General features: G+C 48.4%; 1 long non-coding RNA gene across 1 annotated transcript in view; it reads left to right on the top strand.

Moving 5' to 3' along the window:
- Positions 1-11,460, top strand: part of LOC149873506 (uncharacterized) — a 121,044-nt gene extending 109,584 nt beyond the window's left edge. The window contains exon 2 of the long non-coding RNA XR_016439864.1: positions 11,253-11,460. This is a non-coding gene — a long non-coding RNA (uncharacterized LOC149873506). The remainder of the gene's footprint in view (positions 1-11,252) is intronic.
- Positions 11,461-12,241: the final 781 nt, after the last annotated feature.

Below are 12,241 nucleotides of genomic sequence, written 5' to 3'. Positions count from 1 at the left end.
TCAAGGCTGAAGGGCAAGTCTATCTGGCATTGGCCATGTGGACCGATGGCTCTGGCTGATGCATGGAATTTATCAACAAGCAAAACCCAGAGGTGCAATCAATAGTACACACAGCCTCCTAATCACTGAAGTCCTGCGTTGTGGCACTGGCTTCTAAAATCTGTGAAAGAGACATAACAACAAACAGCACGGACACAATGGGAAAAAACAGAACAAAGCATAACAAAAACCACAGGCCAGGGGCAGGCAACTGCTCAGCACATGTGCCAGAGCATGGCAAGCAAAAGGCATTTTGCCTGGGACTCATGCCTTGGGGAAGAGGCCTGGGCTGCACTGCCACAAGAAGGATTGGGCCCCTCATGGCTTCTTGGCTGTCCATCCCTGGCAAGCCAACATCTTACAAGTCAAAGTTGTGGGTGTTTTTGGCACTCTGCCCAAAACTGTTGCTGACCCCTGCCATAGATGATGCACAAGTGTTGACAGTGCGGGGGGGCATAACTCCGCATCAGGCCCTGGCTGCTTCTGGGCCCTGGCTCTGGCTGGGTTGCAGCCCTGTACCCTGCCGTTGGCACAGAAATCTGTTTGGGTATGTGCCCTCCCACCCCCCGGTGACCCTCTCCACATGTCACCTAGAACAAAAACCCAAAAAACCCACAGTCCCAAAGAATGTTTGGAAGTGCAGTGGAATTAATTAAAGATCCCAAAAAATCTCCCGCAATTGTGTGTGAGGGTTCAACATTTCTAATGTTAGTAGCACATAGCACTAAATGGTGGCAAAACTCCAGGTTCCTATCAGTCAGAGGTAATGCTGGGATTAAAAGACATGATGTAACTGATAACACAGTGCTGCTGGGATGCTCAGGCAGAGCTATGACTGCAGCATGTGGCTCTCATGCTAATGGGACTAATTTTGTCTACAAAGGAAAAGAAAAGGAAAAATAAAACCAAACCAAACCAAAGATCACCAGGCCCTGTGGAGATGGTTGAATGCACAGTCATGTGGAAATGGTGGGGTTCAATGGTCTGGAAAATCCCTCCCTCCCCACTGCAGGACTTTGCAAATGGCATTTACCTGGAAAAAATAAATTCTGGAGGGAGAAAGGGCAGCGTCTGTAAGAGCAGGTGAAGAAGGAGACATGTCCCCAAAGGAGCAAATTTCCTATAACATGAAGTGCATGGAGCAGCTGCGTAGGAAGCAGTTTTCATCAAGTTCATTCCATAACCCCCATGCCTTATGCACGCTCCCACCACCTCCCTTCTTCTGGTGAGCGGCTGGGGGTTGTAAGAGATGCCAACTGCAAGGAAATTACATGGGACAGATCCAAATACCTCTATGCAGATATGATCTTTGAACAAACAACTGGTATAACATTGATTTAACAGCCCGATACAGCACAGCCCCTAATGCAAACAGCATGAACTTGCTTTCATTGTGCAACTGCAGTCCTGAGAGCAGAGCCCTCAGAACGGCAGATCCAGGAGAGAAAGAAAAGGGTTAAAAAAAGCCAATCGGGCCTTGACAGCACATCTGCCACCTCATCTCGTGTGACACAAGTCATGCGATGGGGGGGAGGAGGGCAGGGAGCAGTTTTCTTTTTCTCCTGTTTGCTGAACCTCTTATTATCATTTCTGTGAGAGGCAAGGAGGTGGAATTCCATTGTGCATCAGCTGGGAAAGCGTGGTGAATGGGGTTTTTCTTCTTTTCTTAAAGGAGACAGCCTTTCCTAATCCTCTCTTGCGCTGGGGATGGGAGGACTTGCTCTGCTCTGCAAGCCTTCAACAGGAACAGATAGTCTGCTTAATGGATTTAGCCCTGGTGCGGGGTGCTAGGCAAGGGTCTCCTCAGAATCTCCAGTTATAGCCAGAACCACAGGCAGTGGCCAGAGCATCTTACTCACACAGCAAGCTTCAACCCTGACCTACAGATACTGCCTCTACGGGAGAGAGGGGAGTTCAGCGCTGTGACCCATTCACTGCTTGGCCTCTCTTCTGCGGTGGTGAACCGGGAGCCAATTAGTGCCGATTGTGCTTGTGTTCTCTTTTGTGCATGTGTGATGTAGGAGGTTGTCCACTAGGAACAGGTCCAAGTTCCTCACCTCATTTCACACAGGCCGTGAACAGCAATCAGATGGTAATAACTGTGGGTCACTAGAAAGTGACCTAGAGGTGAAAGGCTCCATATCCATTACCAGTTTACTGAGGCATCAACTGGCCTCATCTCTTCAGGGCTTTGAATCAGCAAATGGTATTGCACCCATTTGAGAAAGTCCCCTGCTGGCTGGTGTTTAGCATTGTTTGTTTCTCAGCAGATATGTGGGAACTGTAATTAAAATATTCCACGACTACCAAGTGCTGGGACTTTGCCATTAGTGTTGTGTTTAAACAGGAATTTTTTGATTTCTTTCTTCTGCTGTGCAGGTTTTGTAGTAGATGCCAACTCTGGTTTTTCTCCCACCTCATTATGTGTGTCTAACTTTAAACACTAAACTTTCTTTTTCCTCCTTTTTTCAATATCTGCTGGCAAAAAGGAGGAATGGCTATGTGGAAAGGAGGAAAGCCTATGTGTCTTTTAATGTCTATGGCTACCCCTTTCTTTCCTCTGTCTGTCACATCCAGACAGAGTGCATCCTCAGGATGTGTTTGATTTATTCCACTACAGCTCCATAACACACTCCTGGTCCCTCTCTGGCAGAATCCTCTCCAGATGCTCCTTTATATTTAATATACTCTCTGGATCTAGGAGATTATTTCCCGCTCCCTGGCAAACTGCTCCATCCCTTTTGCCTGGGTTACAGACAGTCTGGCCCCTGTGATGAAGCTGGAGTTATCTTTCTCGTAAGTCACACGTTCTATTCCCACTTTGCTTCCTTCTCTAAACCCTCCCAATCATATCAGCCAAACCTCATCCTAGGCTGGTTCTTCAGGCCATCACGTGAGTGTGCATGTCTCAGGGATGCATGTATGTCAGCATATGTGAGGCACTGCCTTGGAGCAAAGGAGCTAAACCACACTGGGCAGATCCTCAGATGCTCTCAATGTGGAGCTATGCTGAGACAAGTGCCTGGCTTCTGTGGGATGCTTGTCTGCATCCTGGGCATATATATGAACATGTGTGTGAATGCATGCTTGTGTGGCCAGGAAAATCCAGGTTCAGAGTGAAATTGAGAGTGGCTAGCTTGGCTGGTTGATGGGTACACCCCAGGCTTCTGCAATTATATTTCTGCATGGACAGAGGCAGGGAGATCTTTCTTTGAAAGGCTGCGCTCCTTTCTTCCCCTATTATTCTAGCACAAAACCTTCCATCTGATCAGTGTGAAGAGGAGATGAGCATGCTCTCCCTGTCAATTACCTCCCTGTCACATCCCCACATTAAAATCCTTCAGTGCTGCCATGAAAATGACAAGCCTCCTGTCACTGGGCTCATCACAAGCCCCATTAATGTTTCACAAGCCAATAAAATGTGACTTTTGGGAGTAAGGCATGAATTTGACAGAGCTGGGAATGTCATTCCTGATGAACTGTCCCTTGACAGGGACTTGCGCTGCCTGGCTCTAAAATGCAATGGAGAGGCAGGGCCGGACACAGGCATGGGTGAACCAGGCAGCCACTCAGGGCCTGGACAGAAAAGGGGCCCAAAAATGGTAAGTTTTTTTCCATTGTCCAATTATTATTATCATTATCTTTGGTGAAGGGGGACCCAATACTAAAAGTTTGCCTGGGGCCACCAGGAGTCTAGGTACAGTGCTGAGGACAGGAGAGTTGTTGTGCATCAGGAAACAGCAGTTCTGGAGCAGATAGATGGTGGCACTGGGTAAAGGGGAATAGCTGATGAAAGGATCTGAGGCTACCAGCATTTAAATGCTGCTGTTCTGAACAGGGTGTTTTGGAGTGGGTGAGCAGCATAGCACAGTGAAGCCCCGACATGCTAAGAGGTGCTGATGCATACTTGATATGTGCACACCAAACAGTGTCACTGTTCCAGAACGCAGCAGTCAAAGAGATTCTTTGCATTTCTCTTTTAGTTTTGACTGGCAAAAGCAGACTTTCATGCCTTTGATTACATAATATGGAGGCTCTCCCAGTTCCCAGGCCTGCAGTATGAAGTCTAACACAGTGGTCTCCAAACTTTTTTGATCGCACACCCCTATCAGTAAAAAATTTTTGAGCATGCACCCCCAATATATGTATATTTATATTCACGCACCCCATCAGTAAAAAATTTTTGAGCACGCACCCCAATATATGTATATTTATATAAATATAAATATAAATAGAAGTTCTAATATTTTCTTCCCGCACACCCTGGGGTGTGTGCACCCCACTTTGGAGACCACTGGTCTAACAGATCAATCAATGCCAGGGCCTGGAGTCTGGAGGGACACCTTAGTGGGGTGGTATCTGCTGAATCAAGAGGGCAGCCTGGCAGCTGCATGTGCTTGTTTATAGCAGTGGCTTTCCCCCAGTGCTAAGAGCGTCACAGGTTAGTTTAATCAAAGGATAAACAAGGGAACAGGACCTAGCAGCCCAGGAGATTTGCTGTCTGTGTGCCAAGAACTAGCACAGAGTCTGACAGCCCAGGAGGCCTGCATTGCTCAGCCCAAGACTGGTATTACCTCTAGGAGATGCAGGGGGATTGATCTGCAATTTGTATCAGTTGGTAGAGCTCCCATGGGATTAGTGGAGACTAGACTGAATCTAGACTGATTTATGCAAGCTGATGTTCTGACCCTTGGCATACAGGCTGAGGCACAGAGTGATGCAGAAAGCATGGGGGAATGGTGGGCCCTATGACATATGGAGAGCATGAGGAATGATGGGAAGCTGGCTGTGGGAAGGAAGAGCAGGCAAACTTAATAGAACTGGACACAGCTTCTGCATTGTCTTGACTAAAAGTGGGCATCTGCTTTTGAACAAAGCAAACCTCACTGCCTGCAGGTGGAAGCTGGGGCTGGCTCTGAGCTCTAATGCTGGCGACATAGGCAAAAAATGGAACCTAGGGAGGTAGACAATGGCAGGGAATTGGTAAGAGACTTCAAGGCAACAGGAGACCACATTCCCCTAGGGCTGCGGCACATCTGTCATTCTGAGGGAAAGTGGGGACAAAAATGTGCTGTGCTACGGGAATATTCATTGAGGTGCCATGACAAGGGCTAGAGGGGGTGGTTTAACAAGAAAAGCCAAGGCCTTTGTGGCCAGAAGGAAGGAGCTAGGTCTGTGAGCAGCAGGAAAGATGGTGGCAGGGAATGAATGGTACAAGCATGTGGATGCCTGGGCAAGCGAGAACAATTGAAACTAAAGGAAGAGAGAGATGAGTCAGGATACCAGGCAGAGAGATCCACAGCAGAGCAGCTTACATCTGCTTGGAGAAATGGCAAATGTTTGAATTTCTCAGGCAGGGAGAGAACAATGACTGACAGCTGGGTGGACCTTGAAAGGATTTAAGGTTGAGTTCTGACTTGCACACAGAGCTTGTGTTTGGATTTGGCTTTGCCCAACTGTCATGGGAGTCACTGCATTTTCCACCTTTCTCACATCACAGAGAAATACATGGAAGCGGGGAGGGGATGGGGGTCAGCAGCAGCTTCCATTTGGGGTCTTTGCTCTCTGATGCCTGTCTTCCCCCTTTGGGGGCTCTGCTCCCACCTGGGCACGTTCATTAATACGCTGTAGTTATTGGACTTTTGGTTTAGTACTTTCTTAATGAAGTACTAACTAAATGCACAGAAACTAGATTTACTGTGCAGTAGCACCGGCACGTGGTTTTTCTTGTGATGGTTACCATACAGTAGCCTAATAACACTGCACAGCAGCTTATTAGCATGGTTTTTCATTGGTACACTACCGTGCAGTGTTATTAGGCTACTGCGCAGTAAGCGTCTCATGTAGACATGCCCACTATGTGTGTCTCAAACTTGTTTGCCATCCCTTCCCTCCATTTCTCTAATCCATGCCCAGTGGGGCACGATGGTTGCTCTGACTCTGAAGGGCCTGGCTTTGTATTTTCTCATGGTCAATGCTATAGAGGAGGCTGCATGAGCCTCAAGGGTTTATTTAGATCCTGGTATTAAAACCCCAGAGGCTTTCCTGCCTTGGTTCATCCAGAGATGTGCATAGGGGTCCATGTGTGTTAGAGAAACAGGCCTGCCTGATTTCTTTAGCTTTCACCTTGAACTCTAGTTTTTTCCCTGACTTTCTGAGTCCCTTAAAAAACAATGGACAGTAGATTTACTTTTGCATTGAATGGCATCTTGCTCTATCATCAGTCTTGGAGACATCAGGAACACAATCCTATTCTGATGCTCCCATTCTCTTCTCATGCCAACTGCTTTTTAACACCTTTGTTATTAATAAAAATTGCTTTTAGGGAACGGTCACCATACATACAGTTTACAAACATATGGTCAAGCTCACAGTTGTCATCACAGAGCTCACAGCTGAAGGGCATGACTATCTTCAAGAGTTTTGCATCCACTGAGCTGCAGAAGGTCAACTCCCCAGTTGATGGGCAGCAGTGTGGCATGGCAAGTCGCTCTCAGGAAATCCTCATTTTATACCAGTCTTCTTCACTGCTAATCTCTGGGTTGCTGCAAGATGCCCAGCTTTAGCCAAGAAGGACTAGGTGAAGAAAGACAAGACTTGCCACATTGGGTCAGGCGTGGGGAGGTCATAGGTACGGAGGTTCCTAGAAGAAATGGGGTTTGAGGGAAGACAGGATTTGGTAGACAGGAGGAAGGAAACTGTTCCCTGGACAGGGGTTGTCCAAATGAAGGTGTCGGGGGTTAGGACTGAGGAAGACAAAGGGAAATAATACCTCTTTGTGCCCAGATGGGAAGGAGGCTAAGGGGAGGTAATGGTGATTTAATAGGTTCACAGGGACAGATAGAGGCACTTGAGATATCTGATGCTGGTGTTGCTCCATGGTATGCCAGAGGTAGAGCTAGCCATTGTGGGACTTCCTAATCTGACAGAGGTATGAAGGAGGAGATGAGGCAGGAGTGGAATGAATGAATCTGAGCTTCTCCCAGTAAAATCAGATTCCCATCAGCATCCTTGTCCAGTATTGGCAACTTGTTTTAAAAACCTGAATCTCTTCAGCCTCTGCAAGAGAAGGCTGGGAGGTGATCTTGTGGCCGCCTACAAATTCATTAGGGGGACGCAGCAAGGGACTGGAGATGCTCTTGTTCACCAGGGTGCTTCTTGGAGTAACAAGGAACAATGGTCACAAGCTGACAGAGAGCAGATTTAGGCTTGATATCAGAAAAAGCTTCTTCATGGTAAGGATGGCCAAAATTTGGAATGGGCTTCCAAGGGAGGCAGTGCTCTCCCCCACCTTGGAGGTCTTTAAGAGAAGGCTGGATAGGCGTCTGGCTGGGTCATCTGACCCCAGCACTCTTTCCTGGCTAGGCAGGGGTCGGACTTGATGATCTGTTGAAGCCCCTTCCGACCCAAGCATCTATGAATCTGTGAATCTAGGAGGCAAAGTCTTGTCTGGTGTTAGCAAGAAACTGCACAGAGAAGAGGAAAAGTGGGGTGGGAAGTGAGTTTAAAGTGGGATCGGGAAGTAAAGACAGGGCAGTACGAAATGGATGCATCTAAGTGCTGGTCTACACTGCTGTAACTGCAGCTTGTATAGACACACCTGACCTAACCTTATTTTAGCTAGCGCAGGTACCAGTAATAGGCTAGTTGTGGTAGTGTAAAGCTCAATGGGTGCTACAAAACTGCTAGAAATACCTGAGCTCACTTGGTTAAGGTCCCAGCAGAGCAGAGATACCCTAAGAGTGGACCTGGGAGGAGAATGTAAGCTGGTCAGAAAGAAGGAGGGCACAGGCACCTCACGCTGGTCTCTAGTCCAGACTGGCTCTAGACAGGGTTCCAGCTTTCCAGGGGACTATCCCATTTTACCCGATGGATCAGCCTCACCAGGCTTGGCTGTCGCCTTTCACCACAGCTGCCAAAGCCACTGCGACCTGCAGGAGACTCATGTACAAGAGACTGAGCTTTCAGGTGGCCTGTCAGCCAGGGCTCCCTCTCCCCAAGAAGACCATGAACTTGAGCACCCTCAGAGCAAAAGCCAGCCCTTCTATGAGGATGCAGTGAGCCTCTCCCCCATAAAACGTACACACAGAAAACAGTACAATTACATGGAAAACACCCTTCCTCTCCCCCTGATTTCCCCACTGCCACGCAAAGTCTGGGTCTTGCGGACTGGGGTCGGGGCGGGAAGAAATGTACCTCTGTGTCTGCTTTACAGTTTTGTGAGACTAGGTTGCCATGGCAATCTGTGGTCTGTTAAAGAGAAGGGGAGCGAGTGGTAGTGTCAAGATGGGGAGAGCTAGGGGAGATGTTGCAGGAGAGGGATGACAAGGCCGTGGGAGAGGGAGCAATGGTTACAGAAGTGTGTTTGGCAAAGACCAAGTCCAGGGACCAGTCAGGACACAGTATGGGAGCTTGCTTTCCCTCCTCTTCACAGCCTAAGGGACTGCCTCTTCCTTCAGCTCCTTTTTTCCCCCTGAGTGCAATGTGAACTGGCTTGTCCACTGAAACCTGGACTGAGATCCCCAATGCTTTTCAAAGCAGTGAGGAAGGATGGCTCAGTCACTACTGCCTGGGCTGCATTCACACTGGCAATCTAGGAGTATAGCGTCCTGTTCCCCACATTCTCAGCCCCTCAGTTCATTCAGCCTCTACAGATACATGCACTTCTTTGCCGTGCAAAAGAAATCATGTTCCCCACCTAAAACTACCACATGGCATGACTCCCAGGGAGAAGTCATCTGCAAACCCAGTTTTACTGGGTTGAAACTGGCCTTATAGTGAAATACCACAGCTCCCTGAAAATACAGAGAAATGCAGGGACAAGTTTCCTCCATTTTCCTCAGATCATAGATGGGAAAAATGTTCCTTTGGTCTAAGCAAGTGCCTTATTATCTGCCAGGGGGAGGGAGTAAGAGGCCAGAGCAGCAAGTGTATTAAACAGTCGGATGATTGTTCCTCCCTTCCCACAGCAGTGCAAAGCACCAGTGCTGAAGGCAAAGCAGAAGCCACTGCAGAACAAAACGTTGGCTTTTCTTGTGAGCTGCCAGGCTTTGGAATGTGACATGGGATGTGTCCCCTTTGGGTTGTGGCCGGCTCCAGTGCTGGAGCTGACTGGTTTGGCAGCACAAAGGATGCTCGGATGCCAAGCTCTCAGATAGGTTTCTTGCTCAGATGTAATCTCTCCCCTTTGTTAAGTCACTTGTTGAACTGGAATTGTGTGACTATGGAAAGGGGGTTAGTTTGCCACCTCACTGGCATTAGAAATTGGCAGTATTTCTTCACGGACACATATGGGGCCAGGTCTTCAGCTGGAATAAACTAGCACAGTACTGAGACCCACTGACCTCAGTGGCACAGGACTGATTTATACTGGCTGAGGATATGGCCCATCCATAGCAAGGAACATGTGCTGCTTTGCACTGGCTGCAGACCTAGTTTAGGTGCTGTTTCTGCTCTCTGCAATGGGCCCCTCTCTGTTCTAAAGCCCCTTTCTTCCGTTTTTAGGATCTCATAGGGGTCTGTTCTCAGCTCTCCACTGCCTGCTCCCTCACCGTTATTCCTTCCTACCTTTAACCTAAGCCACTGCTTTTACCCTAGCATAAGTCAGCTCTTTCAGTCCCTGTGGTGGCTCCTTCATACCCTCTCGCCTTCCTTCCATGTATGATTTCCTCCTAGCCCCTTGCACTTAAGTCTCTTTTAGGTGGAAGTTATTCCCTTATGCAAAAGGAGCATCTGCTTTCTTCAGCTTAGATTTTCAGGTTGCCATTTGCAGCCCTAGCATGATCTTTTAGCCCATGCTCACTGCTCCCTTCCCTCTCTTTAATTGCAAACCTGCTGACTGCCTCTTTGACTGGGCCCTCAGATACTCTGGTGCCACGTGTTGGCACCTTGTTACTTGAGCTCCAACAGTGTTGAAACCTAGGACTGAGTACTGCAGCTCTCCACTCCACAGACTCTCAGGGCTTGTGTGTACACTTGCAGTGATGGGCTCTGGTATAGATGAGGCTGAGCATGTCTTAGCCATGCCCCATCCTTCCCAGTCAGCTGACATGCTCCAGACCTGGAAGTTTGCCAGTGGGGCTGCTCTGTGTTTGCCAGCACCAGCTCTCAAACCCTCAGCCTTTGGTGGGCCTGTGAAAAAACTTCTGAGGATGTGCCACAGCAGCAGCATTGGGGAATGACTAGGTCTAGAGTGTTCCTGAGGACTCAGGTGGGCAGGTTGTGTGTGGCCCTGTTTTCACTGCAATGGTATAGCCACTGCTGTAGTAGTACAGCTGGTGAAGTCCCTATTCTTCAGACTGCACCATGGGCTGCAAGATGTGATACACCTGCTGACACTATGGAACTATGCAACTGCATCTTTCCATCCTCGAATGCCTCCCATTGCCTTAAACCCTGCATGGCTGCACTCCAGCTGACCTCACAGAACTGGTCTTTCACTCTCTGCTCCTCCCTCCTTTATCCTGGCTTCTTTTCCTTCCTTCTACACAATCTCACTGCTGTGGGAGTGCAAGTCATCTCCTTTGCCTCTCCTGCCTCCTGGGACAGCCTATTTGCATTTTTCATTTCAGATCTTGGCCAGAGATCTCTCTTTCCTCACTGGCCTCTCCATCCATCATTTCTCCTCCACTCTGCTGCTGTTTAGTAAGTGTTTGGGGGGGGGAAAGTTGTACACAAAATACACTTCAATTAAAGGTTTACCCAAGTGAATAACCCATAGGACTAACAGGGTTAGGTAGGGCACACAGCATTTTCTATAGCTAATGGCATGGTTTGACTGGCATCACATCCACCCGCCTCCCGCTCTTAAGCCAGAATAATCAGGTACTCATTTACAACTAGATCAACAGAGGTAAGCCTTCAGCAAAACTCCTGAGCAGGGCTCAGGATCATAACCCTGGATTCATAGCAAGACAGTCTGTTGCCATGTCCCACAATATATACCATACTGCAGAACATGAAGGTGCAGTATGGTATATAAACCTTGGCAGGGCACTATGGATCAGACTAACTCAATCCCACAGGATTTTCCAGGTTTCTCCTGCTCAGAGCCTTGGTGTCCTCACAAATCTCCATCAATGCAGTACCACGTGCAAGCTCCATGAGGTACCGAAACAGGGTTGAAGGCATCAAAAGGGTTAAATCTTTGACATCCCAAGGAGTTGCTAATTAAGCTTGACTGGCCTGACTTCTTGTCTCTGTTTTGCCGGCAGGTGGCAGGGCAGCTCTTTGAGTGAGGGTCCCCTACCTTCATGGAGGCCCAGATGGCTTGCCCAGCTGTAACCCTGTAAGGTGACCAAGTGAATGTCCCACTCCAGGATGGGAAAGGAACAGCTTCTACCTGCCCTATGACTCAATAAAACAAAGCAAACAGTAACTTCCTCCCCCAGCCTCGTGAATACATTAAAACACCAGTGGTAATTCTTCTTCTTTTTTTTTTCTTTGATGAATCTCTTTTGTTCTCTGGAAGTTTGTGCTAGCATACTTGTGCGCAGAGCAAACACGAAAAAGCACCCGAGTCTGAGAGATGAGAGAGCCCCACCAGACCTACTCTGTGACTCCTGCTCTTCTCACAACAGGGGGCAGAGCACATGGGCCAGACCCTCTTCTGTAATAAGCTGGCACAGCATCATTGCTGTTAAATCACCAGATCCTCCACAGGGAGAAATAAAGAGAGCACCACAGAAGTCAGTGAAGCTGTGCTGACTGACACCTGCTGAGCATCTGGTTCTTTGTGCTGTTCATGGAACATGTGATCACCTAATCAGTGGTGATCACAGCCATTGAAAAAAAGGAGGTGACAAGGCACCTGTAGATAGAGCTAGGCCTCTTCTGGCTGTCTGCCTTGCCTGGGTGTTAATGGGAAGCAACTCTGTTGAAATCAGTGGAATTATCCCCGAAGTGTTAAGCGAGGGCTTAGTCAGACTCTCTGCCTTCCCCGTAGACTATTCGTCTGGAATGCTCTGCTGCACCCCAGGGCATGGGCCTGCCCCTCCATTTTGCCAGAGGACCTTTACTTCTTGCACACAGTGGAGGGGATTATATTTACTGAGACAAAATCCTAGGCCCCATGTGTGTAGTGTGCTTGCTCTTTGCCTGGGGTAAGTGTCATCATGGAGGAGCCAGAGGCCCTCCTGACACCTGTGAATCTCCCATGCTGTACACATTGGGGGCCAGCAATGCGGGACTCAGGGGGCCTTCA

This window comes from Crocodylus siamensis, chromosome 1 (genome assembly GCF_052110815.1).
Source record: "Crocodylus siamensis isolate JL-2025a chromosome 1, ASM5211081v1, whole genome shotgun sequence".
In the NCBI taxonomy this organism is placed as follows: Eukaryota; Metazoa; Chordata; order Crocodylia; family Crocodylidae; genus Crocodylus; species Crocodylus siamensis.
This window is presented reverse-complemented; position numbering and strand designations above follow the sequence as displayed.